Consider the following 26,752-nt stretch of genomic DNA (forward strand, 5'->3'; position numbering starts at 1 on the left):
TCCATCCATTTGCCTATGAATTCCATAAAGTCATTGTTTTTGATAGCTGAGTAGTATTCCATTGTGTAGATGTACCACATTTTCTATATCCATTCCTCTGTTGAAGGGCATCTGGGTTCTTTCCAGCTTCTGGCTATTACAAATAAGGCTGCTATGAACATAGTGGAGCATGTGTCTTTGTTATATGTTGGAGCATCTTTTGTGTATATGCCCAAGAGTGGTATAGTTGGGTCCTCAGGTAGTGCAATGTCCAATTTTCTGAGGAACCTCCAGACTGATTTCCAGAATGGTTGTACTAGTCTGCAATCCCACCAAAAATGGAGGAGTGTTCCTCTTTTCCACATCCTCGCCGGCATCTGCTGTCGCAGGAGTTTTTGATTTTAGCCATTCTGACTGGTGTGAGGTGGAATCTCAGGGTTGTTTTGATTTGCATTTCCCTTATGACTAAAGATGTTGAACATTTCTTTAGGTGCTTCTTGGCCATACAGCATTCCTCAGCTGTGAATTCTTTGTTTAGCTCTGAACCCCATTTTTAATAGGGTTATTTGTTTCCCTGCCTTCTAACTTCGTGAGTTCTGTGTATATTTTGGATATGAGCCCTCTAGCAGTTGTAGGATTGGTAAAGATCTTTTCCCAATCTGTTGGTTGCCGTTTTGTCCTAACAACAGTGTCCTATAGATACAGCTAAAAGACTCTCTCTCTCTCTCTCTCTCTCTCTCTCTCTCTCTCTCTCTCTCTCTCTCTCTGTGTGTGTGTGTGTGTGTGTGTGTGTGTGTGTGTGTGTGTGTGTGTGTGTGTGTGTGATGGTGGCATACAGAACACATAGTAAAGTTCTATATCCATAAGAGTTACATATTTGTCTATAAAAATTAATTTCATCTACTTCTACCCTCAAACATTCTCTGCCATTTGGGGACTGTACTGTGACACAAGATGTTGTTCTGCTTAGCTTACATTAGAAACAATTCATAAACAATTCATAAACAATTAAAAATAAAACAGACTACAAAACTAATATAGGTATATAGGTTTATTTTGTGCCAAACGGCTGACAATACAGGCATATGAATAATTGAAATCTGCACATCTTCCTACGATACCCAGTGGAGATGATCCAAAGACTACCACCTTCTTTTAGAGTCAGAAGTGAAGTATATAAAGAGATTGCTCAGAGAATAAAGATCTACCGTGGAATTGTGATTTCTGAAAGCTTAGAGTGCTGGATTGCATGCTTAGTAGCAGTTAAATGTTGCATTTTATTATGCATTTTAACACATTAAAATTTTATTTTTTAAGTGACTATTGGCAAGTAACAGTTGTTGTGGGAAGGATATTCTGTACTCCAGTGGTGTAGCCACAGCGAAGCTGTTCATGCCTCAGTAACTTACCTACCACCCACTCAGGCAAGAAACCTTAATTAAACTCAGTGGATCACAAACAAAAAGAAGCCATGAATGTAGGAGTAAAATTATGAAACAAAGGACTAGGAAGGGGGTTCAGAAAGAACCATGGGAAAAGAAATACTAAAATAAATTATAAATATGTATAAAACTACTATGATAAAAATAAAAGGAACAATGGAAACTATACCCATTGAAATACATCTTTGTTTTGTTTAATGATGCTCTAAATTCCTTATCAGTAATAAACTCTTATGTCTATGTAATTTAAAAGAAATTGTAGTGACTGGGAGGATGATGTAATATAATAAATGTCATGAAATAAAACCACAAAAAAGTTTTTTTTTTTTTTTTTCTTTTTTTTTCGGGGCTGGGGACCGAACCCTGGGCCTTCCCCTTCCTAGGCAAGGCCCTTACCCCTGAGCTAAATCCCCAACCCCAAAAAAAGTTTCTTAATAAGAAAAATGTTTGGAGAGATGCATTATTCTAGTTTTTTTTTCATTTGGTTTTGAAAAAACAATGTCGAAAATGACTTGGGGAGGGAATCATTTATTTGGCTTACACTTTCTGGGCACAGTCTATCATTGAGGGAAATGAGTGCAGAAAGTTGAAGCAGGAACCGGGAGGTGGGACTGCTTGTTTTTCCATACAAAAGTATCACCATCAAGAAATTTACTCATACTCAAAGACATACAAAAGGAACAAGAGAGAATGTTACTTTCCAGATCATTTTCTCACTCCCAGACTTAGTCATCTTTCTTATACAACACAGACTTACTTGCCTAGGGATGGTGCCACTCACAGCAGGTCGAGCAATTCCACATTAATTAATAGTCAACACAATCCCCCACTGTCATGCTCATAGGTCAAAGTGATCTAGGCAGTTTCTCAATGGCGTCTTTCATCTAAGATGACTCTAGGCTTCATCAAGTTTCTAATGTAAGCTAAGCAGAACAACATCTTGTGTCACAGTACAGTCCCCACATGGCACAGAATGCTTGATGGTAGAAGTAGAGGGCAGCTGGCAGTGATGCACCTACAGTCGGGTAGAATAAAATGACCAATTCTGGCACTAAGCTTGCTTTCTCCTTTTCCTTCGGTCCAGGAACCTCTTCCATGGAATTAACCATTCACAACTGGAGTGGTATGAGCAAGGGCAACTAATATAATCTAGAAATGTCTTGATGGGTAAGCCCAGATGAGTTTGCATCTCACAAGTTGACAATGAAACCAAAGGCAAAATAGAAACATATAAGTGAAACCTCCAAATTGATGACGTAGTGTGTTTCTGCATTTAAAATCACTGATACTGCTACTAAATGTGTGGAGGGAGGGTAAAAGCAATGGAGACTTATAAACACACTACACACACACACACACACACACACACACACACACACACACATTCCAGTATTCATATGAAATATGAAGTGGTATGCAAGCTTGTTTCCTCCAGGAAATCTAGCTCTTATGTTATGGAAGCAGAGATTAATATTTACACTCATGGTTGTTTATGGCCCTGTACACTGTGAAGGAATGGAAAGCCTGAAGTAGAAGTAGACTTCTCAACCAATAGCCAAAATCAAATTTCACATTGCTATTTGCTCTTGAGTCATTCCTGAGGCTGAAAAATCAACATCTGAACTACACAAAATATATTTGGAGAATCTTCTGAGATAAAATTCAATCCTGGCTAATTCCCAAGAACCTAACATAGTCGACCACAAAGCATGGTGAACCAGCTCCATTTATCATGTTTTAAGGTTAGGTTCTTTGATCATTATTATGTCTTATTTCTTTTGTGTGGATGTGTAGGTTTGCCTGTGGTTTGTGTGTTTGTGTGCAAGTATGCCATGAGAGTCTGCTGCAGGTTTAGAGAACAACTGGGAGAACCAATTATTTCCTCCTACCATGAGGGGACTCAACCTGGAGGTGGTTAGTATGGCAGCCAACACCTTTGCCCACAGAGCCATCTCACCAGCGCCCCTCGACACCACATGTGTGTTTCACATCCAACTCTAAGCCTAATTTTAAACATTACAATCCAAGCAAAAATTTATGCGTATCCAAACCAGAATTTACATCCCTCTTTGCCATAAACTGAAGAAAAGTATCTCCCTGTAAATTGTTCATCTGACATAGTTGTCATCTCAGACCCTTTCTATTTCTTCCTGAACTTTGGCTCGCTCAGTCTTGACCTGGGCCAAGCTTGTTCTCTCTGCAAACTGTTTCTGTAAAACTGTCCCATTAAAACTGCCTTCGCTCTTTTTTGCTCTCTCCATACTCCTCTCTTAAGTCACCTCTCTTTCTGATCTGTTCTCCTGAGAGTTGGGTGTGTTCTATTTCTGACTCATACTGTCAAGTCTTTCTTGGATTCATCACTTTGTCTGTCCCTCAATAAGATGTCACTTTCAAACATGGTTGCTTGCTTTTACAAACTAATTGTTTTTTATTAAAGCTATGTGCTAAGGGTATGTCGGTTTTCAAACCAGATGGATTAAAGGTGCCTGTCTACATTTCAGCAGGATCACATAGTCCTAGAAGGTCTTTGGATGTGATCACCTGTCAGAACAGCCATGCTGCTGGAATAAAATCCATCAGCATCTCACTAGTGTGACCAGGGAGATAGACTATGTCAGAGGGATAAGTACAGTGCTGAGAACATTTCTCTAAAATTTACGTGCTGTCATATAAAGTAATCCCTTTATAGAGAAGCATATAGTTACCCTGTGTTCTTGGCCTTTGACTTGTGTGAATATATAAAACACAAATAATTCTACATTAAAATTTTATTTTTCTCAGAAACATTAATCATTTTAAATTCCCACTGGTCACATGAAACTTGTGGCCACTGAAATGACTTCCAAGACATTTCTGTAGTTGCAAACAATTTTATAATATAAAACTCTTTGACTTTGAATCTCCTAGAGCCTTATGGTAGGAGGAAATATTCTCCCAAGTTGTTCTCTAAACCTCCAGATGAGTACAATGACCTACTTGCTCAAGCATACACACCCATGCATTCACACAAAAGAAATAAACAAGATATAATAAAGATCAGAGAACCTGTTTGATCCTTCCTGTTGAAATCAACTTCGAATTCCTTGCCTGTATCAGAGTATAGATATGATGACCAACTGGAAATCAGATGCAGGTCATTACTGTTGCTACTGACAATTCTTTGCTTTTCTTTTCTAGCAAACCAATTCTGGCACTATTAGATGAATGTGCTTGATTAATCTTAAAAGAAAATTTAACTTTATATAAAATTACATGTATATTGAGAATTTGAAATATAAGATTTGTTTATAGTTACGAATTAGTTTTTTAAAATTTTAAAATATGTTAATTTCACCACTGAAGTCAAAAGAATTTTAATTAGTCTTTTAATTAAACAGTGGGTTGAAGTGGCTTTTTTTAATGACAACAAGTGTCATATAACAGTGCGCCCAGCAGATGTACAAAAGTGGACGAGAGTTTGTTTTTAATAGCATAATACCCATTTAAAATATATTGGCCCCTCCAAATCAATGAAATACACACAGTAAATGTGAGATGAAACAAATGCATAGCTATGCATGGGGTATAAACTGTTAGCTTTCCAGAACTCATTTACATAGGGCATGTCCTTAATCACAACAGACAGGAGAAAGTGTTAGGCTTATCTCTGAGAACTCAGGAGCAGTCAGGTGTGCCAGAAAAGTGAGGAATACGTACTGATATTCTGTCTGCAAAAATTTTTAGAATTCAATTTTACTCAAAGTGTAAAATAGGACCACACAATTATATGACCTCTTTAAATAGTGTTTTTATATTTCTATTTGGATACACATGAAGCTTTCCTTATGAGTTCTAGTTCCTGACAACAAAGCCTCTTACACGACACTTTAGGATAAAGAACACTAATTGCTTTTCATAGATAGAACTCAGAATGGAGAAAACTTTACCAAACTCATAACCATGTTCAAAACCCTGAGCCTGCAAGTGACAAACGGCCTTAGGACTCCAGGTGAGGTGCAAGTTTTCATACCTAGTTATTCTTCCCATTTCCCCATATTTTTGCTATTTTGTTATTTGAGGGTAAGGAATTGAAGAGATAATTTCAAAGTAACTCAAAAGCTGTCAGAGTGGGGTGTTCTCCCAATAATAAGTTCATATGGAATACGAATGGAAAAGTATTAAAGATACAGCTGTCATACAAAAACATTTTACACAAAACTGAGAAGAAATTGTTATTTAGAAATTATTTTTGTACATGTAATTTAAGAAATTATTAAAATTATGAAGGCATTATAATCAGATGATATAATTTAGTGATCAGCACTAATCGAATGTGTTCTAAATAATATCAAATATATTAACTGAATGGTAAGATTTAACTTTTACTAAATATACACTTTCCTTTGAAAATTTTTGATTTTAGAATATGAGAATATATATCTTTGTAAACTTCAATATAAAACACCAGTTGGTTCTAAAGCAAATACTTAGATATAACCTAAGAGTGCAACTGTAAAATAAGTGAAAACTATAAAATATGAATGAACTAAACATAGAATGGAATAGAGAGGTGCTTGATGATTCTTGGCTGGAAATTCTAAAGATTGCCAAAATAGCAGTTGTTCTTACTTGAAATATTTTTAAAATTTGTTTTAATAACAACAAACAGATTTTAGTAATAAATATATACACCTATACTGACCTCTTTAAAAATGTCTTAAGTCCAGGACACTAGCATCATAAAATACTTTAATGATAGAGGAGGATCAAGAACTTGAAGTCCTTTTTATGAAAATATGAAATGATAGAACTCTTCTAGAAGAGTTTCATTGTGTTATGTTTTAGAGCTCCCAGCCACTCATTTCTTAGAACTCCTCTCCAAGCCATGGCTAGTCCTTGGCACAGTAGATGAATGGAAGACAAAACCATGAAATAGCACTAAAATATATTATTATTATTTAATCCTAAACAATAAGTGATATCTTATTCATAAAAGGAAGTTATCCTAGCTATTATTACCCCCAGTTGGCCTCTGCTCTAAATGGCTAAGTATGCCTACACTTACACCTATTTTCATGTATGCTTGTATATGTTATTGACTAGGATCCACTTATGATGGTAACATGCTGTGTTTTATCTTTGTGAGATTTGAGTACCCGTGTTTAGCATTCTACTTTTGAGACTTACCTATTTTTCCTGCAAATTTTGTGATTCCACTTGAATACATTACCATTGTGTACATGGACATTTTCATTGTCCATTCTTCTACAAATGGAGGGATATCTAGGATAGTTCCTTGCTTGTCTATACAGAACAGACCATCAATAAACATAAACAGTCAACCATCTCTCTCTATTTTAAGATCTGGACCATGAAATTTCATCAATTGTGATAGAAATATCACATTGCAGGATGTTTCAGCAGAAGAGAAACTGTGCATTTAATTTAACAAGGAACCTGTGTCAATATGTGTACTTCCTGCTCAATTTTTCTCTGAACTTTTGACTCTAATTATAAGCAAAAAATACTGAAATATATACACACTGTATGTTGCACAAATGTTTACAAATTTACAGATATATTCATTAATTGATTTAGTTACTATTATTATAGACCAAGGTGCATATGCATGCATTCATTATCAAAACAACATATGGACATGAGATGGGTATGTGTATGTTTTATACATATACATATTCTTATATTTGCATAAATTTTCAACTAACAAATTAAAATATGGGCATGAAATCAATACAGAACCCATTCAAAGCATACTCACAAATTAATGAAACTATATGGTGATAATTAATGTAAATACCTATCCAAGTCAAATAAAACTGATTAGTTTATGTGTCAATGGAATCATATTTAACTGAAAATTAATGCCAAATGTTCTTTGAGCTTGAAGTTACAGGGTAAATTTAACAAAAGTATAGGTTTCCCTATTAGAAAGTTAGAAAAATATGGAATTATACATTGTTTCTAGGACAGAACTAGTACATCCATGAGATGCAGCCTACCTTATTATAATTAATTACTACAATATAAACTTAGTGAGAAAGAAACTTCCATAAAATACAGAAGAAGCCATAAATTGTATTAAATTCTTGATATCAAATAGTAGATCTAAAATGGAATCTCTCCAGAAAGATGAAGATAATATCTCTAATATCCCAACTAAATGTTGAGACTGTACATCAGAACAGCAACTTCATATTGCCTTTATCTTCTTCTCATTTCTAGAAAGTAGCTTGATTTTTGTTTATACAGCTTTTAAATATGGAAAAAAGATAATAAGTATTCTCTGATTTGTGGAGTTTTAGACAGAGTAAAGTGGATAGCTGTGCATTCCAATGGCATGGAATAGGAAAAAGACTTGAGGAATATATGGATGGGGAAGAGACTGAGACTAAGGCAGAGGTTAACTCTGTGAGTGCCCACATCCCACTCCAGAATGGCTGTAAGACCACCCTGTCGGTCAGGTGCTGGAGTTGGCAGTGTGAGTACAGCTCAGTAAATCTCGATTCATTTAATCTTTCCCCAAATCCATTGATAATCATATCAGAATTTATATATTATAGGTTAAAAAATGGCAACAAAGATTGGTTCAGGTAAAACATCAAGGCTATATAGCTAATAGTGAGGCTGCAGGTCCTGGGGATGAGAGAAGGAGTACACAATAACCTTTGAGTTATTTTATAGCCTTTTGATGCAAATAGAAAGCAGTAAGTTTCAACCCTTGAGTGCTTTTTGTTTAAGGCAGTATGTTTCAATATCTCGTAATATAGATGCATTTCCTCTTACAGAAGGAAGGTTAGATTGCAGCTGGTAAGCCAAAAGACCAGAGGAGGGTGGAGCACTACTCTTAGACCAATCAATCAATCAATCAATCAATCAATCAATAAATCAATCAATCATTTTGGTTATTTCCACATTCATGGATAGAAAAGGACCCAGTCCCTTAATAGAATAAGAGAGGGCAATGAATCACTAAATACACTTAGAGCTAGTAGCTTCTCCAGGGGATCCTTCTCTACTCACCAAGTCTGTAATGATTGCTAAACATATTGGTGTTTTTCTTTCTACTATATTTCTAGCTGGGGAATACAAAGACTCTATCTGATAGGCAGAAACACTAGCAAAGGCAAAGCTGGCTGAGAACTTTTGACTTCACCCTCTTGGACTGACTCAAAATAATAGCTCAACTGCTAATCATACAAAGGATTCTGGGATTCACCTTCATGGTACCTGGTTGGCAAATTATTCATCATGATGATGCTAAAAATCTCCAGACATGTGTCATCCCCAGGATGATATTTTGGTGAGTAATCATTGTTCGAGGTCGAAACTTTCTGAAATTGAATTTCCTGCCAATGGAAGCTCAGAGGCATAATTATGTTAATTTAAGGCAAAAATTTAAAATATCAATATCTCTCCACACTTGCAGACAAATACCAATATTTCCACACACTTTCAAGAAATTGTAGGACCCCAGGCAAGAAATAATAAAGAACTAGATCTGAAGAAAGGCCAACAAACCCATCATTCATTGATTTCAAGACAACAGCTAGTCTCATAAATATGAAGAGAAGATTTCAATAGATCTTATTTCAGAATGCCTGGGTACAGAGAGGAAAGTTCCAAGAGTTATAAATCTTCATTCAATCATAGCCGCAGGAAAGGTCAAGAAAGGGCAGATGTACTTTGAATGTGGAATATCCCCTAGAGACTTCCATGTGTGAACACTTGGCTCCCAGCTAGTCGTGCTAGTCTGCAAAGTTGTAGATTCTTTAAGTAATGGACCATTCAGGAGGAAGCGGGTTACTGGGGGCAAGACCTTGAGGTTTTATTGCCTAACTGCATTTCTAGTCTGCCCTCTACTTCCTGACTGAAGACAGAAGGGATCTTCAGATTCCATGCCTTTCAAGCCAAGATAAACTATATTCCTTCTAAAAGCATGAGCCGAAACAAACCCTTCATTTCTTAGATTACTAACGGTCAAGTACTGGGAAGAGAACTGAGAACCATAGCAATGTTATGCATCAATTTCTTACAATTTGAATGTTTCCTACAGAAGGGAGGCTACTGAGTGAAGGAAGTTAGCTAATTTTACAAAGTCCAACAAGTAAACAACTCATACATTTCAGGAAATTCCTGAAAGTTATGCAATTCACAAGACCCCTTTATATGGTTGTATGATTAATAAGGATTGCTGCGGTGAGAGCAATCCTTACTTGACTTATCTGCCTACAATTTATGCAGAAAGCTTCAGGGATTAAACTGTCATGAGTGGTCGCTCATATTGCAGTGTGTTTTCCAAGAATGAAGTAACCCTGGAGTCATTCGTGTTCGTACAAGTAACTTCTAACACACACCCCTGCAAGTAAACGCTTTAGACTCGCTGGTTTACCAAGTTGGATTTGGGGTGGATGGTTTATCTGTTACATCTGAGATGTCAGAGATGATCAGACATTTGGCCACATTTCCAAGGAAAGTAATAATAAACTAATAAGTTTATAATAATGATGTAGTGATCCTATAGAAAGATAGGCAACTATCAGAAAAGAAAGAGTTGTAAACAAAGATCAAAATGCTACCATTATGTAGGAACATGGTTTTGGTGTTTGGTTTCATTTTAGTGGAAAGGGGCAGAAGTAAACAGAGCATGGACCACAGAAATTTACTTTTTCACAGATCTTAAAGCCACACACTAAAATGTACCACACATATGTCTTCTTATGCCTCTATCCTTGCCTTATCCATTGCTAACTTCTCCCTGTTCTTTCACATGGTGACCTATCTCATGATGCTCCATCTGTCTTCGAAGTCTAAATACAGCCACATTGAGTTCCTTCTTTGCACTTTTTTAGTCTCCTCTGACTTCAGAGGTTCTTGAAGTCAAATAATTTTGACAAGTATCTGTCTGGATGCTTGTACAACTACATTCTTTTTACCCTCTTTGTGGCCTACATTATAGATCTGATGTATTTGCTGTAAGATAGATCATGATAATACAGATGTTTAACTCTCCTCTCTCTCTCTCTCTCTCTCTCTCTCTCTCTCTCTCTCTCTTTCTCTCTCTCTCTCTGTGTGTGTGTGTGTGTGTGTGTGTGTGTGTGTGTGTTTGCTGTATGGTTAGAGTCTAATTCTAAGATCTTACATGTTCAACTTAAGCACCCTCCCAGCCCATAATTCAAATAATAAGCACAAAACAAAAATTTCTAAAATTGATTTACTAAGTATCCATATGCTGTAAGCCTGGGGGAGCACTAGGAGGGTTATCACAGTGAATGTTCAGCTTTCTGCAGTACTTCCTTTATTCTTTTCACCTCTTCACTCAGAGATCACAATTCAGCAGTTATTTATTTCCAGAGAAATCCCGTAGCTTCTCATATACAAGCCAATTACTTTTCTTTCCGTCTTTAATTTATTTATTCACTTTACAGTCCGATTGTGGCCCCAGCCTTCCTCTCCTTCCATTCTCACCCTTACAAATCCCTCTGAAGCCAAAGAAATTTCAGTGGAATTCCTGAGCCATCTGTTCAGGGAAGCAAGCTTTCATCTCTGATAATAAAACATATGACATTGGATATAAAACTGTAATGGAGGGAGCATCCAGAATATTGGATCTTCTGAAAAGCACCATGAGTAAATTAGATGTCAACTTGAAGAAATGTCTTAGGAACTATCACAAAGAAAGAACAAGAGAACATTAATTTTGAGAGCAAGCAAAGCACATAAGGGTAACTTGAAATACATTTTAGTATAGATTGGCATAAGGCCTGAGATGAAAATCAATAATCAATAACACTATTAAATGAGTTTTTCTGTGCTAGATAAATATTCAGTTACAAAATAAAAAGTGCTTAAAAACTTCCAAGAAACATAATCCCAGAAATTAAAATTTGTTTTTCAATATACAAAATATCTTACTTCCCAATAATGATAAAAATTATTGAGTATCTATGAGAAGCACCATCATACCTAGCTCATAATGATCACTGTGGAGTAACACTGGTAGAGTTTTGTTGCACATCACATAGAGCTCTACCTACAGTTCTACTGACAGAAGAATATATGCTCATGGTTGTTCTTGTTCTTTCGACTTCTAATTTGTGAATAATGCCAGCACACTGGAATGCAAGGCCTTTGAAAAGCCATTGAAGAAAATGACATGGGAAAAACCTTGCTAAAATGTACTCCAGATGACTATGAATTTAACCTAATAAAACATAAGCAATGATCAAAATAAAAGTTAATAAGTAAAATGTTCTGTTTTGCAAAATACTAAGAAGTTCTCTTTTGCCACCTTGTTCCAATGTAGTACAATTAAAATCAGAAGAGGTCAACAAGATGGTTCAGTAAGTAAGGCACCTGCCACCGTATCTGATGATATGATACTAAGACCCATGTGTTTTAAAGAAATAATCTGTTCAAAGTTGTCATTCACACATTCAGATGTTACTGTGGCCTATACCTGCGTACACATAAGCAATAGAAATAAAATACTTTAAAAAACAGAAAGTAATCAGAGGGGGAGAGATGGAGGGAACTGGGTAAGAAAGAGGAAAGGGAGGGGAAGAGAGGAACATAATCAGATATTGGATGGGGGAAAATGAAGCCCTGAGCACCAGCAGAAAGAATGGAAACTTGCAACCTCGGGAGGTGAGAGGACCCTCCAGAATGTACCAGAAACCTGGGAGGTGAGAGATTCTCAGGATTCAAAGGGAGGGACCTTAGATGAAATGCCCTACAATTGGGAGAGGGAACTTGTAGAATCCACGTCCAGCAGAAAGCCCGGAAATCAAGTGAGGAATGTGGTTGCCATCCCACAGTCAAAACTCTGACCCACAATTGTTCCTGTCTGAAAGAACCTCAGGAACAAAAATGGAGAAGAGCCTGAGGAAAAGGAGGTCCAGTGACAGGCCCAAATTGGGATCCAGCTCAAGGGGAGGCCTCAAGGCCTGACACCATTACTGAGGCTGTGGACTGCCCTCTGAAAGACCCAACAAGCAGCATAAAGAGTGAGGCGCAGATATTTACACCCAACCAATGGACAGAAGCTGCTGACCCCTGTGGTTGAATTAGGGAAAATCTGGAAGAAGCTCAAGAAGAGGGCTACCCTGTAGAAGGACCAGCAATCTCAACGAACTTGAATCCCTGAGATCTCTCAGTCACTGGACCACCAACCAGGCAGGATATGTCAGTTGATGTTAGGCCCCCAACACATATACAGCAGAGGACTGCCAGGTCTGGGTTCAGTCAGAGAAGGTGCACCTAACCCTCAAAAGCCTGGAGACCTAGGGAGTTTAGAGGCCTGTTGGGGTAGAGGATAGGGGGTGGGAACATCCTTGTGGAGACAGGGGGTGGGGAGGAAGTATGAGATTGGGAACAGTCAGAGGGTAGACCTGGAAGGGGATAAATTCTGGAGTGTAAAAAATAAAATTAAATTTATAAAAAAAGTGACTAGAAAGCAATCATAAGGATGTTGGCATCTAATTCAAAGCATAGGGCATTCTGGATTTTCATTTTTTTCTTATACTTCTATTTTTATGCTGGACAAATTACTAACCCAAAAATATAAGAAAGCAGAGCATACAGATAAGGTTGCTCTTCTCTGACATATCAGAGGAAAGGCACCTTAGTCAGGCAGAAAACCCTTAGAAAACAGATATTTACTCCATCTAACAGGGTAGATTAAAACATCACCTCCATCCATGTCACAAAATTCCTATTGCAAGGCCAGACTTGTACCCTTTGGTGACTGCAAAATGCAGCCTGGTCCTTCCTGCCAATGGACTTGGGTCACAGAAGGCCAAGAAGTGAATCAAAACTATCATCTTTGTCAATGATGAAAGGACCTTCTCTGTGCTTTAATGCTAAGAGAGATTTCTCTGCAATAGTGCGCTTCCATCTACACTTGAGAGGAGTTTCATCTCACTGCTCTCGGCTGACAGTCAGAACTGACCTAGGGGAGCCAAAGCTTTATTAATAACTAGTACTGAAAAGGATGCAAGCCCTTTCTCCAAGAGTCAACACAGAGAAGAGAGATCTATACCCTCACTTTAACTTGCCAGTGCAGAGCAGACTGCTTCGCTCTTTGTCAGAATAGTTCAGCTGAGTTAAACAAAACACTCTGTGAATAGATCCCTTCTTACGTAAAGTCACCATGTTCTAAAGATTCAGTAACAATGATGAAATTCTTGATATGTCAACTGACAGAAAAATCCCAACTTGAATAAGAAGAGCATCTTCAGATATCAACATCCAGATGACAGATTGTTAAGAGGCTCGGGGATCTTCCTAGGATGTGGGGAGAAAAATTGATAAGAGCCAGAAGTAGACAGCATAATACAATTATGGTATTATAGATTGTAATGTAATATATATATATATATATATATATATATATATATATATTCCAATAGTATTTTTAAAGTTTTCACTCCAATTGCAAAATGATGGCACTATACAGTTTGGTAATATGTATCCTTGTGTGTGTGTATATGCACTGTATATACCATTATGATAGCTAATTTTATCATCAATTTGAATGATTTTGAAGTTAACCAGGAAATATACATATGAGAGTGTTTGTGACTGGAAAAGAGTTGTTCTGAATGTGGGTAGTTCCATCCCATGGGCTGGAGTTCAAGAATGAATAAATAATAATGGAGGTAGCTATCAGAATGGTAGTGTTCATCTCTGCTTCCTAACTGCCAATGCAATGTGAGCAGCTGCCTCACGCTCAGGCTGCCACACCTGCCATGTCATGATGAACACATAAAATCATATATATATATATATGATTTTACATGTTATCATATCTATACCTAGATTAGTAGATTATTTTACATTAAAGATAGAAGTTTTCCAAAAGAAACAAAGAAATGACACTTCACGTGCAGAAAGCAAATCTCAAATGGCAGTCAATTCCTCATGAGAAAGAATCAAGGCTAAAAGAAATTGCCACAACATATTTAAACACTAATGTGAAAGGACTTGTCTCAGAGTCTGTATCTAGCAAGAAGATTCCAGAACTAAAAAAAAATGTAGGAAGCATCTTTGGGTAAAAAACTATGAGAGAGAAACAAAAAAATAAACAAACAAAAAAGGGAAAATATATTGTTGGGAGATAATGTGCTGTAAAATAATGACTGCAGATAATCTGCAGAACCAAAAGAAAACAATTCACTATCGAAGACTCAGTTACAAACCATTAGGAAAAAAGAAGGAACAATAGAAAATAAAGGTTTTGGTCTTAGAAAAATTATGACACTGCTTCTTAGTTATTAAAAAATAACAGAATTATGTTATGCTACCACATTTAAGCAAAACCAGAAAAAATATTATCTATTAATATTCAACTAAACTTTTGCCCATTTTGACAAACATTCAAAATACAATAAATTAGAAAAATAGCATTAAAATTCAACTTTATATTGGTGACTATTATTCAAAAGATATAAAAGAAACCCTTGAGTCTTAGAAGAGGAAATATTATAAACAATATTATAGATATTGGAAGTGGATAGAGAGAGTGAAATGGGTTTAAAAGGGGATGTGGAGGGGAATGGAGCAAGGAAATAGGTGTAGGAAGGGAGCTGAAATCAGCAGTGGGTAGGAAGGGAGATCCTTGGACTTGTCAGAGACCTGGGACCGTGCTTTAGAGGAAGAAGCCACAGGATGTCTATTGGGGTGGCTATAGCTGGGACTCCTAGCAGTGGGGGATAGAGATCCTGAAGGGGCCACCTCTTGTACCCCAGGAGGACCACTAGTGGAAGGGTAACACACCACAAATCCATAAAACCTTGAATCAAAAATGTGTCCTGCCTACAATATATGCAAGGACAAAGATGGAGCAGTGACAAAGGGGTGGTTAACCAATGACTAGCCCAAGAGGAGACCCATCCTATAGGGAAGAACCAAACCCTGACAGTATTAATGACACTGTGTTATGCTTGCAGACAGGAACCTAGCATAACTATCCTCTGAGAACACTACCCAGTAGCCAATAGGAACAGAGGCAGAGACCCACAGCTAAACATTAGACAGAGCTCATGGGGTATTGTGGGAGAGTTAGAGGAAAGGTTGAGGGGCCAGAAATGGAAAGGGACTCCACAAAAGGACCAACAAAGTCAACTAACCTGGACCCATGGGATCTCCCAGAGACTGAACCACCAACCAAAGAACAAGCAATGTGCTAGACACAGCCCCCCCAACCCCATCTTATGCATATATAACCTATGTCCAGCTGGGTCTTTATGTGAGTTCTCCAAGAACTGAAGTGGGGCAGGGCATGGGGTCTGTCCCTGAATCTGTTGCCTGCCTGTATGTAGACCCTGTTCCCCTAACTGTACTGCCTTGTCTAGCCTCAGTGGGAGAGGAAGCACCTAGTCCTACAGTGACTTGATGTGGTAGAGTGTGGTGATACTTGAGAGGGGGGCTCCACCTTCTCAGAGGTCAAAGGTAGTGGGGACCGGGAGGAATGAAAGGCTACAATCAGGATATAAAGTGAATAAATGAATAAATAAATAAATGGAAAAATAGAATATTCTATAAGAATGTATATAGGGAAGGGTTCCCACTCTCATCACTATTCTTTGACATGAATCAGGAATTCCAATAACCACAATAGGATAAAAACAGGAAGTAGAGGAAAAAGTTCAGAAGGAATGAAAAGACCCTCTCAGCAGGTAACTTGATACATTATGTAGAAAGTACTAAGAATAAGAGTATACTGAAAATATATTTTTAAAACTAATAAATGAAACTTTAAAAGGTCCTAATTTACAATACACTTTAAGATACACATTTATATTATGCCTGTACACCAGCAGAAGCCATAATTTAAAATACAATATCAGTTGGAATGTCTCAAGGCATTCTTTAGTTATGCATCTACAAGGACACACAGAGTAATAAGTGTTGAAAAGCCTAAATTGCTGAAACCAGAGAACACGTCAGTGAAAGGGAGATTTCCTGTGGTCATGTTCTCATTCAGCACAGTAAAGACATGTTATTTCTAAGCTACTTCATTCATTCAACACAGTTTTGATTAAAAAACCCTATATCAACACTATATTGTACACACAGGTAAGAATATTATAAAGCAGAATATGTGATATTTTTCTAAAAATATGAATGGATTGTAAAAAGAAGATACAGTTTCAATGAACAAGAGCACCTCCCTTCCCTCACTAACTTTTTCTGGCATTTTTTCACACTGCAAGCAAACAAACAATCAAACAGACAAACAAAATAAAAAACAATATAAAAAAACAAGGATATGAGCAATGTTTCTGAAAAGCAAATTAAAGTGAATACTGGGCATGAATGTGATCTCCTTTCCTGGTTTCCTTCCGGCAATCACCATCCCATTCTCCCACCCCCTGCCACAATGAGGGTTCTCCCCCACTCACCCACCCACCCTATTGCCTCCAGCCTCCCAGCCCTGGCATTCCCCTACACTGGGGCATCAAGCCTTCACAGGACCAAGGGCCTTCCTCCCATTGATGCCCTACAAAGCCATCCTCTGCCTCATATGCAGCTGGAGCCAGGGGCGCTCCATGTGTATTCTTTGGTTGATGGTTTAGTCTCTGGGAGCTCTGCAGGATCTGGTTGGTTGATATTGTTGCTCTTCCTATGGGTTGCAAATCCCTTCAGTTACTTTGGTCCTTTCTCTACCTCTTCCACTAGGGAGCCAGTTCTCTTGTCCAATGTTTGACTGTGAGCATCTGCCTCTGTATTGGTCAGGCTCTAGCAGAGTCTCTCAGGAGACAGCTGTATCAGGCTGCTGACAGCATGCACCTCTTGACATCCCCAATAGTGATAGGTTTGTTGACTGCATGTGGGATGGATCCTTGAGACTGCCATAGAATGGTTAAGAACAAAAATCGTGAGGATACTTGGGAGTGATAAAGATATGAGAATGGGAAGTGGTTCCTCAGGATATGCACTGCAGACAAGCTACCCATGTAAGCAAATGGTGTTTACACTGATAAACTACTTTGTATCTTGATTGTGTGTTTGATTGTGTGTCCCTGTTTCTTATAGTCTTCATAAGTCATGTAATAAAGCAGCAAAGCACTATCATCATATTTTATCCTAGCATCTCCCTTGTTTCACGATGGTGTGGTAGTTATGCAAGAATCATGACCCAACAGTATAAACACTTTATAATTCATTAAATATCCTGATATACATAAAACAGAGAGATGTAAGTGTCCCCTCAGGGAGAAAATAATACAAATTTCCTACTCAAGACAAGCTAATCACTCTAAATCAATTGCCACCCAATTATATATGAATCAAAATATCATATTGTACCTCATCATTATGTATAAACATCATGTCTATCAAAACATAAAGCGCAAAAAATTTAAATTATGTAACAAAGTATCTTATGTCATTAGGTATCTTAGTCGCTGTTCTATTACTGTTAAAAGACAGCATGACCAATGTTACTCTCATTAAAGAAAGTATTTAAATGGGGATTTGGTTAGCTTCAGAGGTCAGTACTTTATCGTTATGGCAGGGGGCATGGTGACTCAGGGCCCTGGAGCAGGACCTATACCTTCTGATCTGCAGGCATCGAGAGACACTAGGTTTACTAAAGATTCCAGTATATGCGCCTACAGGGTTTATTTCCATTCAAACCACTACATTCAGCAACATTAAAAAACGAACAGGGGTTGGGAATTTGGCTCAGTGATAGAGCGCTTGCCTAGGAAGCGAAAGGTTCTGGGTTCGGTCCCCAGCCCCCCCCCCAAAAAAAACGAACAAAAACAAAAAAACAAAACAAAAACAAACAAACAAACAAAAAATCCCAAAACCAAACATTTGAAAACTTAAAATATGTCAGTAAAGAGTACTGTGAAGTTAGCTTAATGGTAGGCTAGCCCACTTAAGGTTGTTCAATCAATCTGTAGAATCATAATAAACAACTGAAAACTGACAGATAATTAATAAATACTACATCATAAGTACAAAATGTACAGTGAAGAGGAGAGTATATAAGGAATGCAAGATCTGTAGGTTAAGGAGGAGAGTTATGAAATTCTGTCTCCTTGTAGAACTGTAACATTTATGAATTCACAGCCTTAGAGGTCACCAGCACAAAGCCTCAACTAGATCAAGTCAGTTCTAGCATAGATGGAGGAAGGGATGCCAGGATCCCGCCCCTCACTGAGGAGCTATTCACAGTTGATAGATGCTGGAAAGGGGAGAGTTATTTTCACTGAGCATGTGGCCAAGTCTGTTGCTCATACATTACACGAATGTATATGCAGCAGCACTGATAAAACTCAGCTGTTTATTAGAAATAAGTAAATAGGTTTTAAACAACATGAAAGTGAGACATGTTTGGAACGTGAATAGTTGGAATGGAGAAGTAAGGTGGAGACATGATTAAATACATTGTGCCATATATAAAATTTACATTGTATGCCTCATATTTATTTTATTCCATTAATGTATTTTTTTTCACTTTATATCCTGCTCACAACCCCCTCCCTCTTTTCCTTATAGGTCTATCCTCAAAAACCCCTTTCCCCAGTACCCTTTTCCCTTCTCTTCTGAGAAGGGGAAACTCCCATCCTTGGTACCAACCTACCCTGCCATATCAAGTTACAGCAGGACTATGGATATCCTCTCTCACTGAGACCAGACAGGGCAGCCCAGCTAGGAGAAGGGGATCCAAAGGCAGGTCCTAGAGTCAGAGACAGCCCCAGCCCCAGTTCTTGTGGGCCCACTTGAAGACTAAGCTACACATCTGCTACAAATATGTAGGGGACCTAGGCCTGGCTAAAGCATGCTCTTCAGTTGGTTGTTCAGTCTCTGTGAGCCCCCATGGGCCCAGCCTAATCGACTCTGTAGGTCCTCTTGTGCCTTCTGGCTGTAAACGTAACAGAACATCATCAATAGTGTTAGGTGTTGACTCTCTTCCTTTGGATGGGTCTCAATTCGGCCCTGTTATTAGTTGGTTCCTTCCTCTATCTCTGCCACATTTTATCCCTACATAATTTGTAGGTAGGACAAATTTTAGGTCAAACGTTTTATGGATGGGTTGGTGTTACCCTCTTTTGAATGGATGTTCTCCCTGGCTACAGGAAGTGGTCACTTCAGTCTCCATATCCCCAGCTGCTAGGAGTCTCTGCTAAGGTCATCCCCATAGACTCCCAGGAGCTTCCCTTTCCCAGATTTCTGGAATTTCAGTTTTCTTTCCTAGTTCTCTCCTGCCTCTAGCTCTCTCCACACCCAATCTCCATCCCTGTTGCCCTTCTCACCATTTTCCCTCCCTCCATCCACCTTACATAGAAAAACTGATAGTGTAGTGAGATATTCCTCCACTGAAAGTGTCAGAAGTCCAAAGGCCAATAAGAAACAAATTAAATATTTAAAAAAATATAATAGGCTGGGGGTAATGCATGCTCAGTAAGACAAGTGCTCAGTGCTCAGCACCTTTTTTTCAAACTGACTGGAGTGGCATGCACTTGTGATTTTAGCACTGGGCTGGAGCTGAGCCAAGTCAGCAAGCTTGGGATTAGGGTAGGTTGCAGATTCAAAGGTAACATAAAGAAAGATGAGGAAGACACATCACACCAACTGCTGACGCAGGCACATAAGCCTGCACTAAATATTCATGCATGAACCCCCCTCTCCTGTCTCAATGTCTCTCCATCTCCGTCCCTTTTATTCACCTTCCCTTCCTCCATCTCTGTCTCTGTCTCTGTCTCTCTGTCTCTCTGTCCCTCTCTTTTTCACCCCCCCCACACAAATCAACAAAACAAAAAGAAAAACAAAATAACCTAACAGCATCCTTTCTGAAAGAGGTAAACCTTAGCATGGTCTTAACAGGTGGCCTCAATGAAGACCCAGGAGCAGAGAGGAATGATCTAGGATAATATAAAATAGGACACTAATTAGAGGGCACTGCATCAAAGACTGGGTTGAAATGATTTTCCTGATGTTGATAAAAATTAGCTTATTTTTAATTTTTTCTCTATCCATTAGGTAGCAATTAGATGAACAAAATGGTCTTATATAGCAGTCCATGTCAAGAGGCTAGCTGCCAAATAAACTCATGGATTTTTCAACTGACAATTGAGAGTGAGGAGAGCAACATTTTAGTAAAGAAAAAGCCTTCTCCTCAGGAATAGTGAGAAGGGATCCACGATCTGGGAGGTTTAAGATGTGAGTTAAAAGTTTCTTTTCTGAGACCACCAAGAGATAATTCTGTGTGAGAATGTGGAATGTGACTGCTACATTCAACTTTTTACTTTTTATTATTGTTATCATCATCATCATCATCATTATCACCATCATCGTCGTCGTCATCATCATTGTAGTTGTTGTCGTCGTCATTATTGTGTGTGTGCATGTGTGCATTACACTTGGGTGCACATGCCCATATGTGTCAGAAAGAGGACAACAGTCATGAGTCATTTCTCTCCTCACTCAGCTGTCTTGGTTTAATTATTTATATTTCTTATATTTCTTTAAAGTATAAAAGATATTTGGCACCACAAAGAGGTGTGGTCAAGATATGCATTATACAAGTAAAAAGTTAACTCATCTGAGATTTCTTGGAAGAGGCCAATGAGAAAGACAACATATATATATATATATATATATTGCACAGCAAGTGTGCTAGCCATTGTCTGTTGTGCCAGTGCTTGGGAGGAAGAGGCTGGAGGGATTCCAGGCTAGATAGCAGCCCATGATGCAACTGTTTCAGAGAATCAAAACAAAGCAGAGAATCTAATGTATTAACAGAATAAAGTGTGTAGGGAAGTCCTCTCTAAGCTCCCACATTAGGATATCCAGAGTACTTTAGCTATCATCAAACAAACTGGTGGCTATGGAGGTGTGTTTCTGTATAGAGCTAGTGAAATTACTATCAGTAGTCATCTGAGATTTATAATGCAGTAATGCACAATTAAATGCATACAGACCTACCCACTCTTTGATATAATTGACCAATTTGTCTTTATAATAGCCATTAAATACCACTATGGCATGAAGGAGATTCTAATGTGTCAGGACTTAGTTCTTGATCTAATTAAGGGCAGTAAATACCAACTTTGTAACAAACTAAAGCTAGTTCAAGTGTACTTACAGGCACATGTGAAGCAAACTCATGTCAAAATATAATGTTTTCATGGGCAATAGGCTATTTATATTTAGACCAGTTTGTTAGGACTGTAATTATCCAATTTTAAAGGTAAGGGGACACTTTTCTCAGAAGAATAAAGCCTCAATATAACTGATGAAAACTTACTGTGCAAATGTATACAAGTGAGTAACACTGAGAGTGGAGAATGATTTAGATTAGTGATTGCAAGTATGTCATAGGATAACTAGAGTTTCCTTCACCATGTTATTATTAACATAAAATAGTAGCCTTCGATACACTCATTTCATATTGTTTTATAAGTTGTAGACGGGCAGAAATTAAAGGTAGCATGAAGAAACTATGTGTTATATTTATAGGTAGAAATTGAGATTTGTATCAAGGTTCACAGTTTCAAAAAAGGGAGGAGCTAAGGTTATTGTGAACTTGGGACTGGCAAAACAGCTCAGCAGATGAAGGCTTTTGAAGCTGGCTTAATGACCTCAGTTCAATATCTGCTACCCACATGGTGGAAAAAGATAACCAGTTCCCCTTAAGTTGCCTTTCTACCTCTACATGGATGCCATGGCACATGTGCACACTTGCATAAATAAATATGATAAAAAATTTAAAGTACACTGTGACTACGGAATTTTGATCGGCATTTTTAAATTGTCTGTGACTACTATTAATAAAAAGGTGAAGATGAAAGAAAGCCATAATGAGTGAAAGAATGAGAAAAGAAGAATGGACAGGAAATTACTGTTCTATAAATGTTCTGGGTTTTATGTATTTATCAGTTCTCTTTCAGTAATACAGGATAATGGAACATAGTAGATTTTTAAGGGATGTAAGAAACATTATAGAACCATTAGACACAGGTAGGGAAAAGCCTGTTCTTCCTCTAAATTGAAATAATCCCTACTAGATGAAGGCTACTTAACACTCAGAAAGTAAAGAGAGTGTACAAGGATAAAGGAAGTAAGAAGCCACAAGGCTCAGGATGCTCCTGAAACTTAAAAGACTTTTAAGCTCTTTAGCTGAAGCTACCTACATTGCTGGGTGGATTATAGTCTTTTCCCAGCTGATCTATCTACAACACATACTGTGAAATATATGTATATAGCTTCTGTGAGTCTTCATTAGTCATTTTGGGGTAGATTTTTAAGTGATAATTCTGTAACTATTCTCCCGTAAGTAATTTCAAAGACTTCACTGGTTTACTGAAGTAGATTCAGATGGAATTGTTTGGTTGCTTGTTATTGGTGCCCTTTGCGGTGAATAGGTGCTTGGTCTAGAGTCTCCAGAAAAAAGTCACATAGCACCTGCACATCATTAACCAGTGCGTTTATCCTTATTTCCGAATGGTGTTAGGTGACACTCCCATTGATCACAGTGCCTGAGTGAGAAGACCACTAAGTGTCCCAGGCTAGAAACAAAGCATGAGGGTTAAATGCAGTTGGGTTGCTTTGAGACACTGTATGCGTTTCCCATTTTTATCACTAAACCTACTGTTTCTTGAGTAGTACCTGGGAATGGGGTCCATGGACCCAACACAGACAAGTGGGTCTACTGGGTGTTAACTCCAGTGAAAACACCGGTTCATGGGGTCAAAAGCTTGGTCTTGAGGTCTTATGACTTTGATAATAAATAAATAAATAAATAAATAAATAAATAAATAAATAAATAGTATCTTCTACAGTATAAAATAAACGCTTCGTTTTTTTGGAACTGCCATGTTTCCTGCGAAACCACTGTAGAGGTTCACTCTTGTAGGATGATATCATTATGCACCAAGGTGGGTCCAGGATAAGGCAAAGCCTATCATTGGGTGAGAAGGAAGGGTAGGCAGGGAAAAGTCTAGGAAGAAGTGAGGAGGAGGGGCTAGGATAGGAAGATGGAGACAGAGAAAGAAGATAGTGGTCTAGGTCAATTTTCTCTTGTCTAGGTGGGCTGTTTCTATCTTTATTACTTAGCAGTGAATGGATGCTGTGGATGTATTGTAGATTGAGATTTTAACATATAAATCTAAGTGTTAAACTACAAGTTTCTAGAGCTTTGATTTTACCAGGCTACCGGGAATGTGAGCAAAGTTCCCAGCAGGCAGAGAGACAACCTGTCTCAGTTCTGGAAGCTGTGCTAGGCTGTAGAATGCCTGGGTCTAGCAAGGCATGGTGCTACGCTAAAACAACTCAGGGAATGCAATGTGTGTGTCAGGCGCTATAACAAACCGCCAAGGGGACAGTGTGTGAAGGAGTTTGGCAGAGAAATAGCTGGAACACTTGGTGGATCCGAGTAGAGTGAGAACGTGCGGGAACTGGTTTTTATTTTTACTGCAATATTTTATTTTTACTCCCACAAACCTTTCCACAGCCCCCTCCTGTGGTTAACAACTCACATTAACGTGGTGCCTTCGTTGTGACTAACCCCATTTCAATATCTGATTCTTAATGTCCTGCTTGAATTGGCTGTCTTTGATTTTAACCTACTGCTAATTTTTTCTGTACCAGGATCCTACCCAAATCCTCCTTTCTTTTTATTTTCTTAGATTCTGATAGATTGGGATAGATTTTGAGACAGAGGAGCTTGTCAGGTATTTTTAAACTCCCTCATCTATGTCGCTATGATGCCTTTCTCATAGTGAGTCTGAGTTTATGGGTTGGATTAGTAATAACACAGCCCACTAATGAAATTTCCATATTACGATCTTATCAATTCCCATTCTGGGAACAAACAACAGAAATGTATTATCTTTCCATTCTGGAGGCAGGAAGATCAAGATTAGGTTAGAGATTTTGAATTTCTAACGGGGGCCTTCTCCCATGGCTTTCCTGCAGACTTTCTTCTCTTCCAGTTTCTTGTATTGTGGTCACAAAGAGTGAGGTACATTGACAATGAAGACAAAGATAAAGAGGGATGTTTGAGGAAAAGTGAAAGAGAACTTGTTATTCAGGAGGGCACTAGAAAGTGGGTGGTGATAGAAGAGGTTACGTCTAGGTTTGTTATAGCATTGTAAGCTCTGAATGGCTAGGGCTTCTATACAAGAATAGGTGAAACATAAGGACCTTATAATAAGGAAAGAACCCAACTAACTGGGAATGGGTCTCTATTAAGCAGTTTATTGCTTTCCTTTGTTACAGAAGTTAAATAGGAAGGTGGGGCAGCATTATTTATTCTTTGTAGTTTTCACGCTCATTTCTGGCCACTGGATAATGCTCCATGACATAGTCCCTTCTTTGTTTTTGTTAACCATTTGTGTGTCTGTCTGTATGTATGTATGTATGTGTGTATTATGTGTATATTATGTATGTATTTTGTGTGTAATATGTATGTATGCATGTATTTATGTAGAGGGAGAAAGAGGCAGACAGACACAGAGTGATGGAGAGCAGGGATCCTCTTATTTGGACACTGGTCCTATCAAACCAGGGATGACATTCATAAGCCCATTTATCTCATGAGTTTTGTCCTTAGTGACCTATTTTGTACCTAAAGTGACACTGAAAGTTAAGGCTCCATTATACAATTTTGCAGAAACATAGGCATCACATCCATGACAGAATTAAAAAATTAAGCAAATAAGAATAACAGAACAAAATACCTTAGAGTCACTTGAAACACTAAATAAAAGAGTGGATTGTGGAATCATTCCCTTCTAAGAGAAATTAAAGGAATTATTTTTGTTATTGGATATATGGCTGTCATAGCTATAACATTTATCTGTCAAATTTTCAGGAGATATTGTAATATAATTAGATATAAATCTGTTCAAACCGACCCTTAAATGAGCACCCCCCTCCATTTAAACACCAAGAGCAATTAGAAGACAACGGTCATCTCAATTCTGTTCTGCTAATGAGAACTGTCACTATGAAATGACTGTATTCATTTAATTAAAAAGCCCATCATGAATCTACTCATAATGCTGTTCTCTGAACTCTTAAGAATAAATCTACTTTGTTTTAGTGGAATGTTTTTAAAGTGTCATTTTTATTTGTTCTTTAAAGTTGTGAAAAACAATGGTATCTTGGAAATGAGGAGGAGACAGTCACCATGAAATGTCACAGTAGATGGCTGTTATTCAGAAAAGTTTTAAAACCAAGGAGTTTGTGTTGATACAGTATGCTAAAACAGGACAAAGACTTATCTAATGGAAAGGGAAAATGAGACAATGACATGGAGGTGATTTCTTCCACTTCTTATTTGTTTAGCATATTTATCAATCTGTATCTGAAATAAGTACCATAGTTATATATGATAAACAGAATAGTAATGCCCTGCTGTAGTCAAATATGCAAAGAAACATGATACCTAATTTTTGTATGTCTTATGTATTCAGAAATCTGGACAGGGGGCAGAGTAAGAACACAGAAGTCTTTACTACATAATAATGTTAGAATCACAAATAGATATGGGAAGCATGGGTAGTAAGATGCAGTGTAGGAGAGCGGATGTTGAACTCCTTTACCAGAAAAAGTAAAGTCATAACATTGTTATTTTATGTTGTACTTCAAATTGTATTTTAAGAGGAATGAATATTAAATGAAAAATGGGGAAACGTAACATAACAAACTGAAAGTATCAGTTAACATTGTTAGGAGAGACGTCCAAAACATCTGACCCTTGGCCAGACAGTCTGCCATGTGCTTTTGTCATAAGGACTATTAGACAGAGTTGCACTGTGCCCACCTGGAGGTTGACTGTCTATGGCTTCCTGTGCTGCTATGTGAAGTTAAGTTGTGTGACATAAGTCAGGAAGGCAGCAAGCCTTAGAGGAATTACATTTTATGAATTTTTACTAATAGGCAATCTATAAGACAACTTTTTAAAACATGGCAGGAGAAATGGATACTGTAAGAGAATATTCAGAATCTCAGCTGTGGAAGTGTAGAAAGTAATTACAGCCACTTATGAAGACTAAAAGGCAAAGATCAAATGAGTTTATCACTTGGTGGGGGAAAGAAAACACATGCTTTATTTCTAAAATTGTAATAATACATACAAGTAGGAATAACAAAAATAAGGATCTGTGGAGCGCCCAGCACAAATGGGACATTTATATTACATCCCACCCAATGATCAGGTATTATCTAGGGAAGAGGACACAAAATTTTCTATGAGCTGAATGTTGGCAGGACCAGAGACAAAATGTTTCTTCTAGACAGTAGAGGAGAACTAGATTCATAAAACCACAGCTACTTGGTGGTCTCTCTATCCTCACTTGTTTGAATGCTTGGTC

The 26,752-nt window shown here is 37.9% G+C and overlaps 1 protein-coding gene across 4 annotated transcripts in view; it reads right to left on the reverse strand.

Annotated features, from left to right (window-relative positions):
• The window catches only part of Lrrtm4 (leucine rich repeat transmembrane neuronal 4), a 770,671-nt gene that overhangs the window by 436,679 nt on the left and 307,240 nt on the right, over window positions 1–26,752 (reverse strand). The window lies entirely within an intron of this gene.

The sequence above is a fragment of the Rattus rattus genome, chromosome 6 (genome assembly GCF_011064425.1).
Source record: "Rattus rattus isolate New Zealand chromosome 6, Rrattus_CSIRO_v1, whole genome shotgun sequence".
Taxonomy (NCBI): Eukaryota; Metazoa; Chordata; class Mammalia; order Rodentia; family Muridae; genus Rattus; species Rattus rattus.